This window comes from Triticum dicoccoides, chromosome 5B (genome assembly GCF_002162155.2).
Source record: "Triticum dicoccoides isolate Atlit2015 ecotype Zavitan chromosome 5B, WEW_v2.0, whole genome shotgun sequence".
NCBI lineage: Eukaryota > Viridiplantae > Streptophyta > Magnoliopsida > Poales > Poaceae > Triticum > Triticum dicoccoides.
Window position 1 is genome coordinate 97,204,598 of NC_041389.1, and position 19,823 is coordinate 97,224,420.

Consider the following 19,823-nt stretch of genomic DNA (forward strand, 5'->3'; position numbering starts at 1 on the left):
ACCGGTGGAAGTCGCAAAAGGTGTCGGAGTAGAGCGACAACCACCACCTCCAAACGGGCGAGTACCAAGCCCCGAGGAAAGGCGCATGTGCGAGACGGGATCAATGTATGGAATACTGAAGAAAAACATGGGCAGCGCGGGAGAGGGGTACCCGACGAACACATTGTACCACTTTTTTTGCTTTTTTTTCTCTTTTTTTTGTCACCACAGACTTCAAGTCAGGCAAACAGAAGCAGACCAACTCGCAGAGTAGCCGTCTGCTCACCAGCAGCCCAAAGCAATTCACGGGCCGTGCAGGGAGTAGCCCGTATGCACACACACACAACACACATGCAGGTGGATCGATTCAGCCCCGTAGTTAACACACACAGGTGTGAGAAGTGGCCGGTGGCCGATCTAGCATGGCCGATCTGAGGCGTAACCGGCCGGACACGTACGCGGATGGCACCTGGAACCGGTGGCCGGCCGACGCGGCCGATTTTGGGCGGTGACCCGAGCTGCTCGATCTGGAAAGGCAGGTAGCAGATCGCGAAGCGGACAAGATGGGTGGGCATCTTCGTCCAGGCACTGGAGATGGAGGAATCCAGTGGCTGGCGGCAAAGATCGGCTGCTGGCCTGCAGCGGCGGATGCAGACAACCCCTGGCCAGGGCGTGCACCTGCTGCTGGATAAGAAGACGCACGGTGCGATGCCTCCAAATTGAGACACCCGCGAACACAAGGATGACGAGGGCACCGCTAGGATTGGATGAAACGGGGTGGGTGGGAGAAGAGGCGTCTGCGGTAGGAGTAGCAGACGTGCGAAAGAAAAATCTAGAGCTCTAATACCATGTCATGAATATGCAACTTGTATTATTAGGAGGCCAAAGCCACCATATATATGATGTACATGAGGATGCCAAAAGGCAAGAATACAAAAGGCCAAAGGCCATCATCAATATAACTCTAACAATAAGCACAACAACAATAGTGGCAGGAATTATAGCTAGTAAAATAACTTTGTAATTCTTATGTTGTCCACGACTTTGAGTAATTTCACAAGAGGGCAAACCTTTAACTACACCACATAGTTGATTATTGTGCAAAAACCATTCAGTTGGAGCATCTTCAAAGAACACACTTTGTGGAACCGGCCCTTCCAGTTTGTTGTATGACACATCCATGGATAAGAGGCTGACTAGGCTCTGAAATGATGACGGAATGCTGCCGTTCAATGCATTGTGTGAAAGATTCAAGTTCTCGACCATGCTCAGGCTACCTAGATGACTCAGTATCTTTCCTTCGAATGAATTGTCACTTAGATCAAACAAATCTTGTAGGTTTACCAACATCCCTAGTTCAATAGGAATGCTGCCATTGAGGTGATTATGGCTTAACTTTAGAGTGCGAAACTTGGAGCAATGCTCAATTGACCCGTGTATCGACCCACTCAAGTTGTTTGATCATAAATCCAGATACTCCAATTCTTTCATCGTTCCAGTTACTTTTGGAATACTTCCTTGAAGCAAGTTATTACCAAGGCTCAGATTGAACAATACTGATAGATCACCAATTTTCGATGGGGGGGGGAGGGGGGGGGGGCAGTTCAATCTTGAAGAATTAGGAGGCAGTGTGTAGCATGGAAGATATTGAGATCTCTTGGTTGTTATATTGACAATGAAAATATACCGCTCAAAATATTATTTATCTCTATTTCAAAATCGAGCTCTGGCAGCTCTACAAATCCCTGCTTCCCTCTGCGAAGGGCCTATCTATTTACTTTTATGTTGAGTCATCATCCTCTTATTAAAAAAACACCAGTTGGAGAGCAACGCTGTCATTTGCATCCATTACTATTAATTTATATTGAGTATGACTGGATCTCTTTTACCATGAATTACAATGTCTAGTCAGTCCTTCACTACTAGGGAAAAGCCTATACACAGGATCTTACCAGCAACGAGTTTTAAAATAAGGCGCTGCTGCAATTTATCAGTAGCGCGCTCCACCAGAACATGCTGTTGAAATAAAAGTAGCAGTAGCGCGCCTCCACTGAGCCATGCTACTACTACTATTTCCACGACCCCGCCGCAAAGCTAGTTATAGCAGCAACGTGTTAATTAGAAGGGCGCTACTGCTAGGTAGTTTAGCAGTAGCGCATTTACCAATACCGCGCTACTGCTAAAACTAGCTACCTCCACCACCCACGCTCTCCTCTATCCTATCTACACTCACACTCACACTCACTCGCGACCTCCCCCTCAACTCCCCCGCGCCGGTCCTCCCCCGCGGCCGCCGTCACCTACCCCTCCTCCCTCTACGCCGCCGTCACCTCCTCCTCCTTGCTGGACTCGGTACCGCCCTCCTCCTCTGTCCTCCCTCGACTCGCCGCCGGTCGGCCCCTCCTCGCTCTGCCCTTCCTCCTCCATCCTACTCTCTCCTCCCTCCTCCAGTCGCCCCTCCTTCTCCCTCCTCCCTCCTCCATCCACAACCCCTCCTCCCTACTACATTTTGATTTAGTAGGCTAGTTCATATGCAACATTTTGATTTAGTTCATATGATTTAGTTGATTTAGTAGGCTAGTTGATTTAGTTGATTTAGAACATTTTGATTTTGTTGATTTAGTAGGCAAGTTGATCTAGCAGGCTAGTTGATTTAGTTGATTTATAGAACTTTTTGATTTAGTTGATTTAGTAGGCAAGTTGATTTAATAGGCTAGTTGATTTAGTTGATTTACAGAACATTTTGATTTAGTTGATTTAGTATGCTAGTTGATAGCTCTGAAGATAGCTATGAAGATTTGGCACTCTGCATATTGGTTTAGGAAAATGGCGCCACCACCACCACCACCATGTCGATTGTGCAAGTCAAGGTGCCCTAGCAACCTTGCAATTGGCAAGCTGTTCGGCATCTACTTCCAGCCGAGTTTTCATCATGCGGCGGTAAGAGATTATATGAAATGTAACAACTATTTTATTTTTAGTGTTGGCATTACTGCATTGTGTCATTTTTCTTTTTTTACACAGATCGTCCCATGCAATGTGAGGTTGAAATTCAACATGCTGAAAGGAGACACTATGACATTTGAGGCTCCTGGGGGGCCGTACACTATGAAGGTCGAGAAAGGACGAAATATTTCGCAGATTGGAGGAGATGGACGGGCCCGTTTCCTCGCCCGCATGCGTCTTACTAGTGGTGAGTTGATCAGCTTCTCCTTCAGAGCAGAAAGACCCAAGCTGGTTGTCATTTATATCAACCTGGTAGAAGATGATGAAGATGACGAAGATGATGAAGATAATGAGGACCCACTCGATGAAGATGATGAGGACCCACTTCATGAAGCCATTGTAGCTCAAAGAATGAGGCTGAGCGAGGAGGAAGTGTGCAACCTATGGGACATAATTCCGCCATGTGCTGACTTTGTCGGGGTGCCATTCGTGACCCGCCTGACAAGTACCATGGTCGATCGACATGATATGGTATGTTATACTTACAAATGCAAATTATCCGATTGTATGCTTAGTGTAGAGTCCAATTATATGTTGTGTGGAATCTAGTCGATGATATGCTTTAGTGTAGAGTTCGATCATATGCTTATTAGTGTAGAATCTAAGTAACTATTAATAGTGTAAATAATCCATATATACTTATTTGCAAGAGTATGTGCGAGGCTATTTATTAATTGATATGTTTTTCTTATTCAGAAATTGGCAAAGAGCCTATCTGTGAGTTATGGTATCAAGCCTGATGAAGAAGGCTCAGCTGAACTACGCCTTACCGCAAGGGGCTCCGTCACAACCTGTACTTACCGTGTGGACACGGACGGTCGCACACACTTAAACTCGGTTGGGTGGAAGAAATTCCTCGATGGCAAGAATCTTTGTGTTGGACAGGCCATCCTAATTACTATCAGGAACACCAACCGCCCAGGCTTGAGGATGATGATCGTCTTTGATATCATCTAGAACTACATATGTGTGTGTGTGTGGTTATATCATCTAGAACTACATATGATGATCGTCGTTGATATCATCTAGAACTACATATGATGATCGTCGTCGATATCATCTAGAACTACATATGATGATCGTCGTCGATATGACCTTGTACTACTTGAGGATGCATGTTGACTATACATGAAATTATTATCTAGTACTCCCTTCGTTCCAAATTACTCGTTGTGGTTTGAACTAAAACCACGACGAGTAATTTGGAACGGAGGGAGTACTACCTAGTACCTATAATGCTTTATGAAATTGATATCTAGTAGTACCTAGTATCTGGAAATTGCAGTTTATTAAAACCGAAACGGGGCAGGAAGCGGGGGGAGGGGGGTGATGAAAGATATAGCAGTAGTGAGGGGCTAGGAAACCGCTACAACTAACTAACAGTAGCGCGTTCCAGATAAGCGCTGTTGATATAGTCAACAGTAGTAGCGCAGGTGCGGACCGCACTACTACTAATAGTTAGCTGTAGCGCCGTAGTAGTAGTGCGGCTTCCCGCGCTGCTGATAGCCTCAAAACCCGCGCTACTACTAGGGTTTTCCCTAGTAGTGCTTGATCTTCAGGGGTGCTATGCATTTAAGTTTTGCGGTCTTAGAAAGGGCTAGCAAGATACCATCTTGTTATATCATATTATGATTGTTTTGAGAAAGTGTTGTCATCCGAGATTTATAATTATTGCTCACTAGTTGATTATGCCATTGATATGAGTAAACATGAGACCTAAGTGTTATTGTGAATGTGGTTAGTTCAATCTTTGCTGAAAACTTGAATGTTGGCTTTACATATTTGCAACAACAAGAGCAAACGGAGTTTGTAAAAGTTTTTCTTTATCACTTTCAGTTTATCAGCTGAATTGCTTGAGGACAAGCAAAGGTTTAAGCTTGGGAGAGTTGATACGTCTCCATCGTATCTACTTTTCCAAACATTTTTGCCCTTGTTTTGGACTCTAACTTGCATGATTTGGATGGAACTAACCTGGACTGACGCTGCTTTCAGCAGAACTGCCATGTGTTATTTTTGTGCAAAAATAAAAGTTCTCGGAATGACCTGAAACTCCACGGAAGTTATTTTTGGAATTAATAAAAAATATTGGCGAAAGAATCAAGGCCAGGGGGACCACACCCTGTCCACGAGGGTGGGGGCGTTCCCTACCCCATGGGTGCGCCCCCTGCATCACGGGCCCCTTGGAGCTCTACCGACCTGAACTCCAACTCCATATATTCATGTTCGGGGAGAAAAAAAATAAGGGAGAAGGATTCATCGCGTTTTACGATATGGAGCCGCCGCCAAGCCCTAAACTCTCTCGGGAGGGCCGATCTGGAGTCCGTTCGGGCTCCGAAGAGGGGAATCCGTCGCTGTCGTCATCATCAACCATCGTCCATCACCAATTTCATGATGCTCACCACCGTGCGTGAGTAATACCATCGTAGGCTTGCTAGACGGTGATGGGTTGGATGAGATTTACCATGTAACTGAGTTAGTTTTGTTAGGGTTTGATCCCTAGTATCCACTATATGTTCTGAGATTGATGTTGCTGTGACTTTGCTATGCTTAATGCTTGTCACTTGGGCCCGAGTGCCATGATTTCAGATCTGAACCTATTATGTTTTCATGAATATATGTGAGTTCATGATCCTATCTTGCAAGTCAATAGTCACCTACTATGTGTTATGATCCGGCAACCCCGAAGTGACAATAATCGGGACCACTCCCGGTGATGACCGTAGTTTGAGGAGTTCATGTATTCACTAAGTGTTAATGCTATGGTCCGGTACTCTATTAAAAGGAGGCCTTGATATCCCTTAGTTTCCAATAGGACCCCGCTGCCACGGGAGGGTAAGACAAAAGATGTCATGCAAGTTCTTTTCCATAAGCACGTATGACTATATTCGGAATACATGCCTACATTACATTGATGAATTGGAGCTAGTTCTGTGTCGGATGCGATTGGATCAGTGATGGATAATTATGTCGGATCAGTGATGGATAATTATGTCGGATGTGATTCTTCATGCAATAGTTATAACATAGGGTGACACAGAACTAGCTCCAATTCATTAATGTAATGTAGGCATGTATTCCGAATATAGTCATACATGGTTATGGAAAAGAACTTTTGCATGACATCTTTTGTCCTACCCTCCCGTGGCAGCGGGGTCCTAATGGAAACTAAGGGATATTAAGGCCTCCTTTTAATAGAGTACTGGACCAAAGCATTAACACATAGTGAATATATGAACTCCTCAAACTACGGTCATCACCGAGAAGTATCCCGATTATTGTCGCTTCGGGGTTGTCAGATCATAACACATAATAGGTGACTATAGACTTGCAAGATAGGATCAAGAACTCACATATATTCATGAAAACATAATAGGTTCAGATCTGAAATCATGGCACTCGGGCCCTAGTGACAAGCATTAAGCATAGCAAAGTCATAGCAACATCAATCTCAAAACATAGTGGATACTAGGGATCAAACCCTAACAAAACGAACTTGATTACATGGTAAATCTCATCCAACCCATCACCGTCCAGCAAGCCTACGATGGAATTACTCACGCACGACGGTGAGCATCATGAAATTGGTGATGGAGGATGGTTGACGATGATGACGGCAACAAATCTTCCTCTCCGGAGCCCCGAACGGACTCCAGATCAGCCCTCCCGAGAGAGATTAGGGCTTGGCGGCGGCTTCGTATCGTAAAACATGATGAGACTTTCTCTCTGATTTTTTTCTCCGCGAAAGCAAATATATGGAGTTGGAGTTGAGGTCGGTGGACGTCCAGGGGGGCCACGAGGCAAGGGACGCGCCTTAGGGGAGGGGGCGCGCCCCCACCCTCATGGATAGGGTGTGGGCCCACTGACACTAATTCTTTCACCAGTATGTTTTAATTAATTCTGAAAATTTGCTCCGTGGATTTTCAGGTCATTCCGAGAACTTATATTTCTTCACAAAAATAACACCATGGCAGTTCTGCTGAAAACAGCGTCAGTCCGGGTTAGTTCCATTCAAATCATGTAAGTTAGAGTCCAAAACAAGGGCAAAAGTATTTGGAAAAGTAGATACGACAGAGACGTATCAACTCCCCCAAGATTAAACCTTTGCTTGTCCTCAAGCAATTCAGTTAACAAACTGAAAGTGATAAAGAAAAACTTTTACAAACTTTGTTTGCTCTTGTTGTTGTAAATATGTAAAGCCAGCATTCAAGTTTTCAGCAAAGATTATGAAGTAACCATATTCACAATAACATTAGGTCTCCTGTTTACTCATATCATTGGCATAATCAACTAGCAAGCAATAATAATAAAACTCGGATGACAACACTTTCTCAAAACAATCATATTATGAGATAACAAGATGGTATCTCGCTAGCCCTTTCTGAGACCACAAAACATAAATGCAGAGCACCTTTAAAGATCAAGGACTGACTAAACATTGTAATTCATGGTAAAAGAGATCCAGTCATAGTCATACCCAATATAAACTAATAGTAATGCATGCAAATGACAGCGGTGCTCTGCAGCGGGTGCTTTTTAATAAGAGGGTCATGACTCAACATAAAAGTAAATACATAGGCCCTTCGCAGAGGGAAGCAGGGATTTGTAGAGGTGCCAGAGCTCGATTTTGAAATAGAGATAAATAACAATTTGAGCGGTATACTTTCACTGTCAACATAACAACTATGAGATCTCGATATCTTCCATGTTACACACATTATAGGCGGTTCCCAAACAGAATGGTAAAGTTTATACTCCCCCATCACCAACAAGCATCAATCCATGGCTTGCCCGAAACAATGGGTGCCTCCAACTAACAACAATCCTGGGGGAGTTTTGTTTAATTATTTTGATTTGATTTGAGCATGGGACTGGGCATCCCGGTGACCAGCCATTTTCTCGTGAATGAGGAGCGGAGTCCACTCCTCATGAGAATAACCCGCCTAACATGGAAGATACAGATAGCCCTAGTTGATATATGAGCTGCTCGAGCATACAAAACAGAATTTCATTTGAAGGTTTGGAGTTTGGCACATACAAATTTACTTGGAACGGCATGTAGATACCGCATATAGGAAGGTATGATGGACTCATATGGAATAACTTTGGGGTTTATGGAGTTTGGATGCACAAGCAGTATTCCCGCTTAGTACATGTGAAGGCTAGAAAGAGACTGGGAAGCGATCAACTGAGAGAGCGACAACAGTCATGAACATGTATTAAAATTAATCAACACCGAGTGCAAGCATGAGTAGGATATAATCCACCATGAACATAAATATCGTGAAGGCTATGTTGATTTGTTTCAACTACATGCGTGAACATGTGCCAAGTCGAGTCACCCAATTCATTCAAGGGAGGATACCACCCTATCATACCACATCACAACCATTTTAATAGCATGTTGGCACGCTAGGTAAACCATTATAAGCTCCTAGCTAATTAAACATGGCATAAGCAACTATATTTTGTAATTGTCATTTCAAACATGTTTATTCATAATAGGCTGAATCAGGAACGATGAACTAATCATATTTACAAAAACAAGAGAGGTCGAGTTCATACCAGCTTCTCTCATATCAATCAGTCCATCATATATCGTCATTATTGCCTTTCATTCGCACGACCGAACGGTGTGGATAATAATAATAGTGCACGTGCATTGGACTAAGCTGGAATCTGTAAGCATTCAATTCAAGGGAGAAGACAAGGTAATATGGGCTCTTGGTTAAATTGACAATCATGCATATGAGAGCCACTAAACATTTTCATTATGGTCTTCTCCTCTCGACCCCCAAAGGAAAGAAAAGAAATAAAACTATTTACACGGGAAAGCTCCCAACAAGCAAAAGAAGAACGAGAAATCTTTTTGGGTTTTCTTTTAATTACTACTACTACAACATGGAAATTAAACTAACTTTTTTTTGGTTTTCTTAAGGTTTATCAAGCACAAAAGAAGAAAGCTAGAAAATGAAATTAAACTAGCATGGATAGTACAATGAAAAAGTATGAGCACCGACAACTATAATGAGTGTGTGAACATGAATGTAATGTCGGTGAGAAATACGTACTCCCCCAGGCTTAGGCTCTTGGCCTAAGTTGGTCTATGGCCATGGATCGCGACTACTCTCCCCGGTGTACTGAGGAGTGTCATCGTACTGCCATTGGCTGGCGATCTCCTCCAGATCCCACTGATAAGATGATGGGCGATAAGGGTCAAGTGGTGGTTCCGGCTCAGGCTCTCGAGATGATGTCTGGCCACGGAGCGCATAGACGGCCTCCGGCAAGAGGAGGTAAGGGCCTGCAGTTAAATCAAACAAAGAGGGCGCAGGCAAGATAATAGTCTCACTGTGTTTCTTATGAAATCTCAGATTATACAAAAGCATCTTATCATCATTTTTAACAATAAACTCATGCGCTACCATGCTCTTATAATCTAGAAAGGTAGGGGGCAACAATTTTTCCTCTTTCTCAAAATGCCTAATAGGTATCCTGAAATGTTTAGCAAGACGTGCAACATAGATACCTCCAAAAATGGGGCCTTTTGTATGGTTCAGGCTAAATCGTTTAGCAATAATAGCAACCATACTAACAGAGTTATCACGAAATAAAGCATGGAACAAAATAATAATATTAGGAACACTAAGGTTTCCATAGTTTCCGCGACCAATTAAGCATCGACTAGCAAATATGGCAAAGTAGCGTAAAACAGGAAAATGTATGCTAGTAATTCTTGCATCGGAAACCTTCCTCGATTCGCCTATGGTAATAGTATCAATAAATCCATCCACATCTTTACGATGTGGTTCCTCTAAGCTGCCCCCGAAAGGTATCTTGCAAACTGTGCAAAATTCATGTAATGACATCTCCCTAGCCACATCATATAAATGAAAAGCTACTGAAGGAGGTGATTTCTTAGGATAATAGTAGAAATTTTGCACGAAAGTATTGGTGAGTAAGAGATACTGTTCAGCCTGGCCGTGGAGGAAGTCGGTGAGGCCCGCATTATCAGCCAAAGAATAAAAGTCATCATGAATCCCGGCTGCTCTCAAGAAATCATCACAAGGCCATTCGCACGGCTGTACTTTCGCCACACGAGGAAGATTATACTTGGCCTTTTCATTTTCTTTGGCTTATTTATCCTTAGAGCCTTGGCTAGAAGAGCCCCTCAAAAATCTCTTAATCATTTCCTGAATTTTTTTGAATTTTTTAGTAACTTAAAATAGAAGTGAATCAAACTCAACAAAACTGATAGCAACTACTCCCACAAGTGCCTAGAGCCTATATCATGCATTAAAATTACTTGGGACCATATAAATTTGACATGCAAGCTCAAGAACTGGGTCACCTAGGCAGCAATAATTTGCAATGAATAAAGCGCTAGAACAAAAACTAATTGGACCATTGAAGGAGTCACATACCAAGGAACAATCCCCCAAAGCAGTTTTGTGAATGGAGCTTTGAGCAAGGAGATCGAAAATGGCAGCAAAGTGAGCTAGAACTCGTGCTTGAGCTGGATAGTGATTTTTTTGGGAGGAAGAAGAAGTGTGTGGGTGCAGGAATAAGTGGAGGGGGGCCATTGTGGGCCCACGAGGCAGGGGGGGCGCCCTGGACCCTCGTGGCCAGGTGCTTGCTCCCCCTGTTGTGTTCTCAGTGCCAGATATTCTCAAATATTCCAGAAAAAATCATACTAAACTGGCAGGGCATTTGGAGAACTTTTATTTTCGGGGTATTTTTTATTGCATGGATAATTCAGAAAACAGACAGAAAATACTATTTTTGCTTTATTTATTTTAAATAACAGAAAGTAAAAAGAGGGTATAGAAGGTTGTGCCTTCTAACTTCATCCATCTCATGATCATCAAAAGGAATCCACTAACAAGGTTGATCAAGTCTTGTTAACAAACTCATTCTGAATAACATGGAACTGGAGAAATTTCGAATAACACTAGGTTACCTCAACAGGGATATGAACATCCCAATAATAAGAATATCATATTTCTTCATGACAGTAGGAATAGGAAATTCAAAACCTCCAATAATAATAGTTGGATTTTTTTCCAATAGAATTGATACTGTGAACTTGAGGTTGTTTCCTCGGAAAGTGTACCTTATGCTCATTACCATTAACATGAAAAATGATATTGCCTTTGTTGTAATCAATAACAACCCCTGCACTATTCAAAAAGGGTCTACCAAGGATAATCGACATACTATCGTCCTCGGGAATATCAAGAATAACAAAGTCCGTTAGGATAGTAACGTTTGCAACCACAACAGGCACATCCTCACAAATACCGACAGGTATAGCAGTTGATTTGTCAGCCATTTGCAAAGATATTTCAGTAGGTGTCAACTTATTCAATTCAAGTCTACAATATAAAGAAAGAGGCATAACACTAACACCAGCTCCAAGATCACATAAAGCAGCTTTAACTTAGTTTCTTTTAATGGAGCATGGTATAGTTGGTACTCCTGGGTCTCCAAGTTTCTTAGGTATTCCACCTTTAAAAGTGTAATTAGCAAGCATGGTGGAAATTTCAGCTTCCGGTATCGTTCTTTTTATTTGTAATGATATCCTTCATGTATTTAGCATAATGATTCACTTTAAGCATATCAGTTAAGCGCATACATAAGAAGCCAGGTCTGATCATTTCAGCAAAGCGCGCAAAATCCTCATCATCCTTTTTCTTGGATGGCTTAGGAGGAAAAGGCATGGGTTTTTGAACCCATGGTTCTGTTTCTTTACCGTGATTCCTAGCAACAAAGTCTCTCTTATCATAATGTTGATTCTTTGATTCTGGGTTATCAAGATCAACAGCAGGTTCAATCTCCACATCATTATTATTGCTAGGTTGAGCATCAACATGAATATTATCATTAACATTATCACTAGGTTCATGTCCATCACCTGATTGTGTTTCAGCATCAGAAATAGAAATATCATTGGGATTCCCAGGTGTGTCTACAACAGGTTCACTAGAAGCATGCAAAGTCCTATCATTTTTCTTTTTTCTTCTTTTTAGAAGGACTAGGTGCATCTAAATTATTTCTCTGAGAATCTTGCTCAATTCTCTTAGGGTGGCCTTCAGGATACAAAGGTTCCTGAGTCATTTTACCAGTTCTAGTAGCCACTCTAACAGCAAAATCATGTTTATTATTTAATTCATCGAGCAATTCACTTTGAGCTTTAAGTACTTGTTCTGCTTGTGTGGTAACCATAGAAGCATATTTACTAATGAGTTTAAGTTCACCTTTAACTCTAGCCATATAATCACTCAAGCGTCCAATCATGTAATAATTACTCTTTAATTATCTACCAACATAAGCATTAAAATTTTCTTGTCTACCATAAAGTCATCAAATTCATCTAAACATTGGCTAGGAAACTTAGTAGAGGGGATTTCAACTTTATCGTATCTATAGAGAGAATTTACCTTTACTACCTGTGTCGGGTTATCAAGACCATGTGTTTCTTCAATATGTGGTATATTAAGACCATGTATTTCTTCAACAGGAGGTAAATTCTTAACATCTTCAGCTATAATACCTTTCTCTTTCATAGATTTCTTTGCCTCTTCCATATCTTCGGGACTGAGAAATAAAACACCCCTTTTCTTTGGAGTTGGTTTAGGATTTGGCTCAGGAGTTAGCTCAGGAAGTGTCTAATTATTTTCATTAGTCAACATATTATTCAATAGCAATTCAGCTTGGTTGACTGTTCTTTCCCTAAAAACACAACCAGCACAACTATCCAAGTGGTCCTTGGAAGCATCGGTTAGTCCATTGTAAAAGATATCAAGTATTTTATTTTTCTTAAGAGGATGATCAAGCAAAGCATTAAGTAATCGGAGAAGCCTCCCCCAAGCTTGTGGGAGACTCTCTTTTTCAATTTGCACAAAATTGTATATTTCCCTCAAGGCAGCTTGTTTCTTATGAGCAAGGAAATATTTAGCAGAGAAGTAATAAATCATATCCTGGGGACTACGCACACAACCAGGATCAAGAGAATTAAACCAAGTTTTAGCATCACCCTTTAATGAGAATGGAAATATGTTAAGGATATAGTAGTAACGAGATTTCTCATCATTTGTGAACAGGGTGGCTATATCATTCAATTTAGTAAGATGTGCCACAACAGTTTCAGATTCATAGCCATACAAAAGATCAGATTCAACCAAAGTAATTATCTCAGGATCGTCAGAGAATTCATAATCCTTATCAGTAACAAAGATAGGTGAAGTAGCAAAAGCAGGGTCATATTTCATTCTAGCATTCAGAGATTTCTGCTTAAGTTTAGCTAATAACTTCTTAAGATCAGATCTATCATTGCAAGCAAGAATATCTCTAGTAGTTTCTTCGTCCATAACATAACCCTCTGGAACAATAGGCAATTCATATTTAGGGGGGAGAACCTTCATCATCACTATCTTCAATAATATCAGTTTCAATAATTTCATTTTCTCTAACCCTAACAAGTTGTTCATCAAGAAATTCACCTAATGCCAAGTTTCAAGCATAGAAGTAGTTTCATCATAAGTATCATGCATAGTAGAAGTGGCATCATCAATAACATGCGACATATCAGAATTCATAGCAGAAGCAGGTTTAGGTGTCGCAAGTTTACTCAAAACAGATGGTGAATCAAGTGCAGAGCTAGATGGCAGTTCCTTAACTTCCCTCGTAGTTGAGGGAAAAATCTTAGTTCTTTGGTCCTTCAAGTTCCTCATAGTGACCAGCAGATATAAATCCCAAGTGACTCAAAGAATAGAGCTATGCTCCCCGGCAACGGTGCCAGAAAATAGTCTTGATAACCCACAAGTATAGGGGATCACAACAGTTTTTGAGGGTAGAGTATTCAACCCAAATTTATTGATTCGACATAAGGGGAGCCAAAGAATATTCTCAGGTATTAGCAGTTGAGTTGTCAATTCAACCACACCTGGATAACTTAGTATCTGCAACAAAGTATTTAGTAGCAAAGCAGTATGGAAGTAACGGTAAAGTAACTAAGAAAAGAGCAATATATGAAAAGCTGGTAGGCATTGGATCAGTGATGGATAATTACGTCGGATGCGATTCCTCATGTAATAGTTATAACATAGGGTGACACAGAACTAGCTCCAATTCATAAATGTAATGTAGGCATGTATTCCAAATATAGTCATACATGCTTATGGAAAAGAACTTGCATGACATCTTTTGTCCTACCCTCCCGTGGCAGCGGGGTCCTAATGGAAACTAAGGGATATTAAGGCCTCCTTTTAATAGAGTACCGGACCAAAGCATTAACACATAGTGAATACATGAACTCCTCAAACTACGGTCATCACCGAGAAGTATCCCGATTATTGTCACTTCGGGGTTGTCGGATCATAAAACATAATAGGTGACTATAGACTTGCAAGATAGGATCAAGAACTCACATATATTCATGAAAACATAATAGGTTCAGATCTGAAATCATGGCACTCGGGCCATAGTGACAAGCATTAAGCATAGCAAAGTCATAGCAACGTCAATCTCAGAACATAGTAGATACTAGGGATCAAACCCTAACAAAACTAACTTGATTACATGGTAAATCTCATCCAACCCATCACCGTCCAGCAAGCCAACGATGGAATTACTCACACACGACGGTGAGCATCATAAAATTGGTGATTGAGGATGGTTGATGATGACGACGGCGACGAATCCCCCTCTCCGGAGCCCCGAACGGACTCCAGATCAGCCCTCCCGAGAGAGATCAGGGCTTGGCGGCGGCTCTGTATCGTAAAACGCGATGAAACTTTCTCTCTGATTTGGAGTTGAGGTCGGTGGACGTCCATGGGTGCCACGAGGCAGGGGGCGCGCCCCCACCCTCGTGGACAGGGTGTGGGCCCCCTGACGCTAATTCTTTCGCCAGTATTTTTTATTAATTCTAAAAAGTTGCTCCGTGGATTTTCAGGTCATTCCAAGAACTTTTATTTCTGCACAAAAATAACACCATGGAAGTTTTGCTGAAAACAGCGTCAGTCCGAGTTAGTTCCATTCAAATCATGCAAGTTAGAGTCCAAAACAAGGGCAAAAGTGTTTGGAAAAGTAGATACGACGGAGAAGTATCACACCCTATGTTATAACTATTGCATGAGGAATCGCATCCGAATAATTATCCATCACTGATCCAATGCCTACGAGCTTTTCACATATTGATCTTTGTTTAGTTACTTTATCGTTGCCATTGTTATCATTACTACAAAAATGCTACTGTTACCATTACTTCCATACTACTTTGCTACTAAATACTTTGTAGTAGATATTAAGTCATCCAGGTGTGGTTGAATTGACAACTCAACTGCTAATACTTGAGAATATTCTTTGGCTCCCTTTGTGTCGAATCAATAAATTTGGGTTGAATACTCTACCCTCATAAACTGTTGCGATCCCCTATACTTGTGGGTTATCACGACCTCATACCCGGTAGGCGTCCTGGTTGAGGAGCACGCCGGACTGGTGGGTGCCCATACCCGGCAGACGTCCTGGTTGGGACCTCAGGTCCTACATGTTTAGGTTTGGCTGTGAGGTCTGTTTTGTATTAGGCCCAGACTATCAGCATCCCTTCATCAATTGGATAGGAGTAGTGACAGTTTGTTGCCTAGACGGTGGCTTCAGTCTTACAGTTGTATCACTTTGTAAGGTCTTGTGTGAATAATTAATAAAATGACTGCATGCATCATCCAGATGCAGAGGCCGGGGGTCCTCCTCCCTTTCTAAAAAAACAATTTCCGATGGAATTCGTCCTTCAAGTATATTTGAGGAAACATCAAGTATCCGCAACAGTGATAATTGCCCCATGCCTGGCGGTATGAATCCAGTGATATTGTTGTTTGAGGCACGCAACATGGTAAGGTTGCGGCACTCTCCCCAGCCATCAGAAAGTTGGCCAAATAGTCTATTTGAAGTGATGTCAATATAGACAAGATTCGGGTGAACTCCCATCTCGGAGATATCTCCCTCAAGGCGAAATCTCACTAGGCTTCTGTAGCTTAGCAAGCTTGTAGGCAAGGGACCAACCAAGTCGTTGCCATTGACGCTGAACTTCTCCAGCTGGCCTCTCCCACAAATACCCGATGGCAATTTACCAGAGAGATTGTTATGAGAACCTTGGAAGCTAGCCAAACTCGTTAACTTGCCAATTTCTGGAGGAATGTGTCCAAAAAGTTGGTTGAAACTAAAAGCTATGGAAGTGGCCTTAGTCAAATTCCCTATGCTATTTGGGATGGGACCTATTAATGTGTTGTAACTAAGGTCCAATATATCTATGTTTATCAAACGATCTAGCTCTTGAGGGATGTGGCCAGAAAGTTGGTTAATAAGAAGGTATAATCTATAATGTAGTGAGTTTGGTCAAGTTACATAGATTGTTTGGAAGGGGACCTATTAGTTTGTTGTCATAAAGCACCAAGTTCTCTAAGTTTCTCAAACGACCTAGCTCTTGAGGGATGTAGCCAGAAAGTTGGTTAATATGAAGGTATAATGTAGTGAGCTTGGTCAAGTTACATAGATTGTTTGGAAGGGGACCTGTTAGTTTGTTGTTATAAAGCGCCAAGTTCTCTAAGTTTCTCAAATGACCTAGCTCTTGAGGGATGTGGCCAGAAAGTTGGTTAATACGAAGGTATAATATAGTGAGTTTGGTCAAATTCCCTGTGCTGTTTGGGATGTGGCCTTTTAGTTTGTTGTCAGAAAGCACAAATTATCAAACAACCTAGTTGTAGAGGGATGTGGCCTGTGTGTTTGTTCTCAGCAAGCACAAAGTTCTCTAACTTGATCAAATGACCTAGTTCTTGAGGAATGTGGCCAGACAAGTCGTTACCCCAGAGATACAAGGTCGTGAGTTTACTCAGATTTCCCAAGTATGCTGGTATGGATCCTGTAAGTTTGTTCAATCCGAGTTGCAAATCCTCCAGGTTTACGAAATTCCTTATTTCCCGAGGGATGGGTCCGATGAACTTGTTACTATGAAGATGAAGACTTCTTAGCTGTGTCAAGTTTCCTATACTAGCTGGAATATAATCTTCAAGTTTGTTTACACTAAGATTGAGGCCTTTCAGCATCCCTAAATTCCCAATTTCTCAAGGAACTGATCCTGCAATCTCATTATTGGAAAGACGCAAGGTTGTGAGTTTTGTGAGGTTTGCTAAAGCAGGTGGAATTGAGCCTCTTATCTGATTACCGTGCAGAAGTAGAGCATGGAGCCCTCTAATATGCTCTATGCTTGAAGGAATGCTCCCAGCGAGCTGGTTGTCCGAGAGGTTGAGGGTTGCCAAGGTACTCAAGGCCGAGAAGTCCATGGACTCCAGCGACCCTCTTACCTTCAACTGGTTAGAGAGACAGTGGTGATCATCGTCCCGCGTCGTCGTGTTGTTGGTGCAGCGCATCGGATTCCACGCCAACCACAAGGTGCTAACGACAAGTTTCCCCATGATTGCAGGGAGTCCTGGCTTTGGTTGCTGAGAGTGGCTTTCCAGGCAAGCAGTGGTCCTGCTTGTTTTTTGAGCGATGGCTGCATATGGGCGGCCGAGACAAGTGCGACGGAGGTAGCCGCCATCATTATTATGGTCAGAGGGGCAAAAAATTTGGAAGACAAGGGTGGCTCCATGGCTATGCTAGCAATTGGTTCTGGTTCTGTGCTGCATTGATGGCAGCACTTTAAATAGTACATTGCATACATCTCCATGAAAAAAGACTCAACGGTAATTGCATCGACAGATAGCAATCATCCCCTCCCCCTCCCGCGACGCACCCGCCCGCGCTGGTGGGGAAACCCTAGCCGCCAGGCCCTCGGCCCCGCCTCCCTCTCCTCCTCCCTGTTGTCACCGGCAAGCGCTGACGGGCAAAGCCCGGATGGCGCCGGCGGTGGGGCCCTTCCTCCTCCTCTGCCCGTGGAAGACCAGCGTGGGGTGGCACCTCAGGTGGTGGCGCTGGGCGGCCGCGGGGCCCAGCGGCACGGCCGCGGGAGCGTGATGCGGTGGCATGTCCGATTGGTGGTTGCGCGTTGGCGCTCTGCTTCCTGAGCGTGGCATGGCGGCTGCAGAGCTCCTGACCCGGGAGGTGGCGCGCGGTTGGCCTACCCGCCGGATCTGGTGGTTCCGGTGGCAGTGTGCCTCCTGGATGCTGGCTCTTGGGGGGGAGGGCTGGTGTGGGGGGCGCGCGCGGATGTCCTGGACGGATCAACCAGTCCTCCAGGTGGCCTTGGGTCTGAATCTGGTCGGTGGTGGTGGATGGCGTTCATCGGACTACAGGGTCCGAGAGCCGACCTGGTCCGCGTTGGTCTTCCCTCGCGTTAGTGCTCCTCTTCCTGTTGCTTCATTGTGGCATCGATCCGAGTAGGCGCCCATGTTGCTGCTATGTTGCGGGCGGACCGACGGTGCTGGCCATGGATGTGGTGGCGTGCAACCTTGGACCGGGCAGGGACTTGCTCGGCGGTGGCCGTCGGCAACTACTAGGCCATGCTCCCCACAGTCGACGATGATTGTCAGGGGACACAGGTGTGGATGCCCCATACTGTGGGGGCGCTCACCCAGGGTGGGTGGTTGATGCCGGGCTAGGAGCGAAAGGAGACACCTCCCGTTCCTCCCACCGTGGCTGCGCGTGGTGAGGTCGGCGGTTGGCAGCGACTCGGGACATGGATGCCGGGGTGGCGGCCCCGGATGGTGGGCTGCATGGTTGGCTCTCCGGCGGGCACTATGGCGACAGTGGTGGCTCTCCTCTTGGTCGTGTGGGTGACGAGGGGTAGCGTCAGGTGGCTTGGGCTCGCACTCCTTCGTTGGGGAGACGCCCAGATCCAGATCTAGGTGTCTGGAATCGCCGTGGTTGCCCTGGTGGCCTCGTGTGGCACGGGAGTTGCCGAGCGAAAGCTCCGTGCTTTTGCGCTGACGGCAATGACGCTCGTGGGCGCCACTTTCTTCTTGAAGACGTCGTTGTGGATCTTCTCTCCGTGCCAGGGTTCCGAGCGAAAGATCATGTCCACTTTGGACTCGACAGCAGCGAGGCTTCGCGCCGTCTTCCCTCCTGAGGGCGTTGCCGTGGAGCTTAGGTGTGCTAGGGCATAGCGTGGCGTTGTATCTAGACTCCCCTGTGTTATCCTTCGGTAGATTAGTGTCCTGCGTGATACGACTATCTCGGGATCTGCTTTGTAAGAGGGCTGCCTCTCCACCTTGTATCATTTGGCCGTGTACTTTGTTTGGTTGGTGCTTCATCTATAAAGTGGGGCGAAAGCCTGTTTCGAGAAAAAAAGACTCGACACCTATTGGTCATGGAATAGCTTTCAGAACCTGCCATGTTTGATGGAGAGTGAAAGTTACGGTCAGCACCAGCAGTCAAGTGAGGCTAGCATAGATCATGTTGGAGCCACATGCCTGTGTTGCATGTCCCACATGGCAATGTTGTCGCTTCCCCGCCTTCGGGGGCGTAAACATCCCCCTAGGTGGCCACCCGAATGACGACCACCGTGAGAGCCTGTGCCAATTTCAGGGCTGGTCCTGATATTTTGGGGCCCAGGGCGAAACTAGATTCATGGGGCTTCATAATATATAGACATGAAACCAGTATCCGTATGAATGAAATGTTACCGATAAACGCTTAAAGTGCATCTAAAAGTGATGTAATTTGCATCAAATTGGAAGAAAGAATTAGTAATTGCAATATAGCGTAAGTGTACAAAGGCAATAGATCAAATCAATACATACTTGAAGTGAAAGCGCGCTTTGCTGCGCCGAGATATCAGAGAGGATCGACATGCCAAGAAATCAAAATCTTGGTCTATATTAGCTTTGTTTACTGTTCAAATACGAGCGCTG

At 43.9% G+C, this 19,823-nt stretch overlaps 1 pseudogene; it reads right to left on the bottom strand.

Moving 5' to 3' along the window:
• LOC119309165 overlaps window positions 1-17,447 on the bottom strand; it is a 29,927-nt pseudogene extending 12,480 nt beyond the window's left edge.
• Between the last annotated feature and the right edge of the window lie 2,376 nt (window positions 17,448-19,823).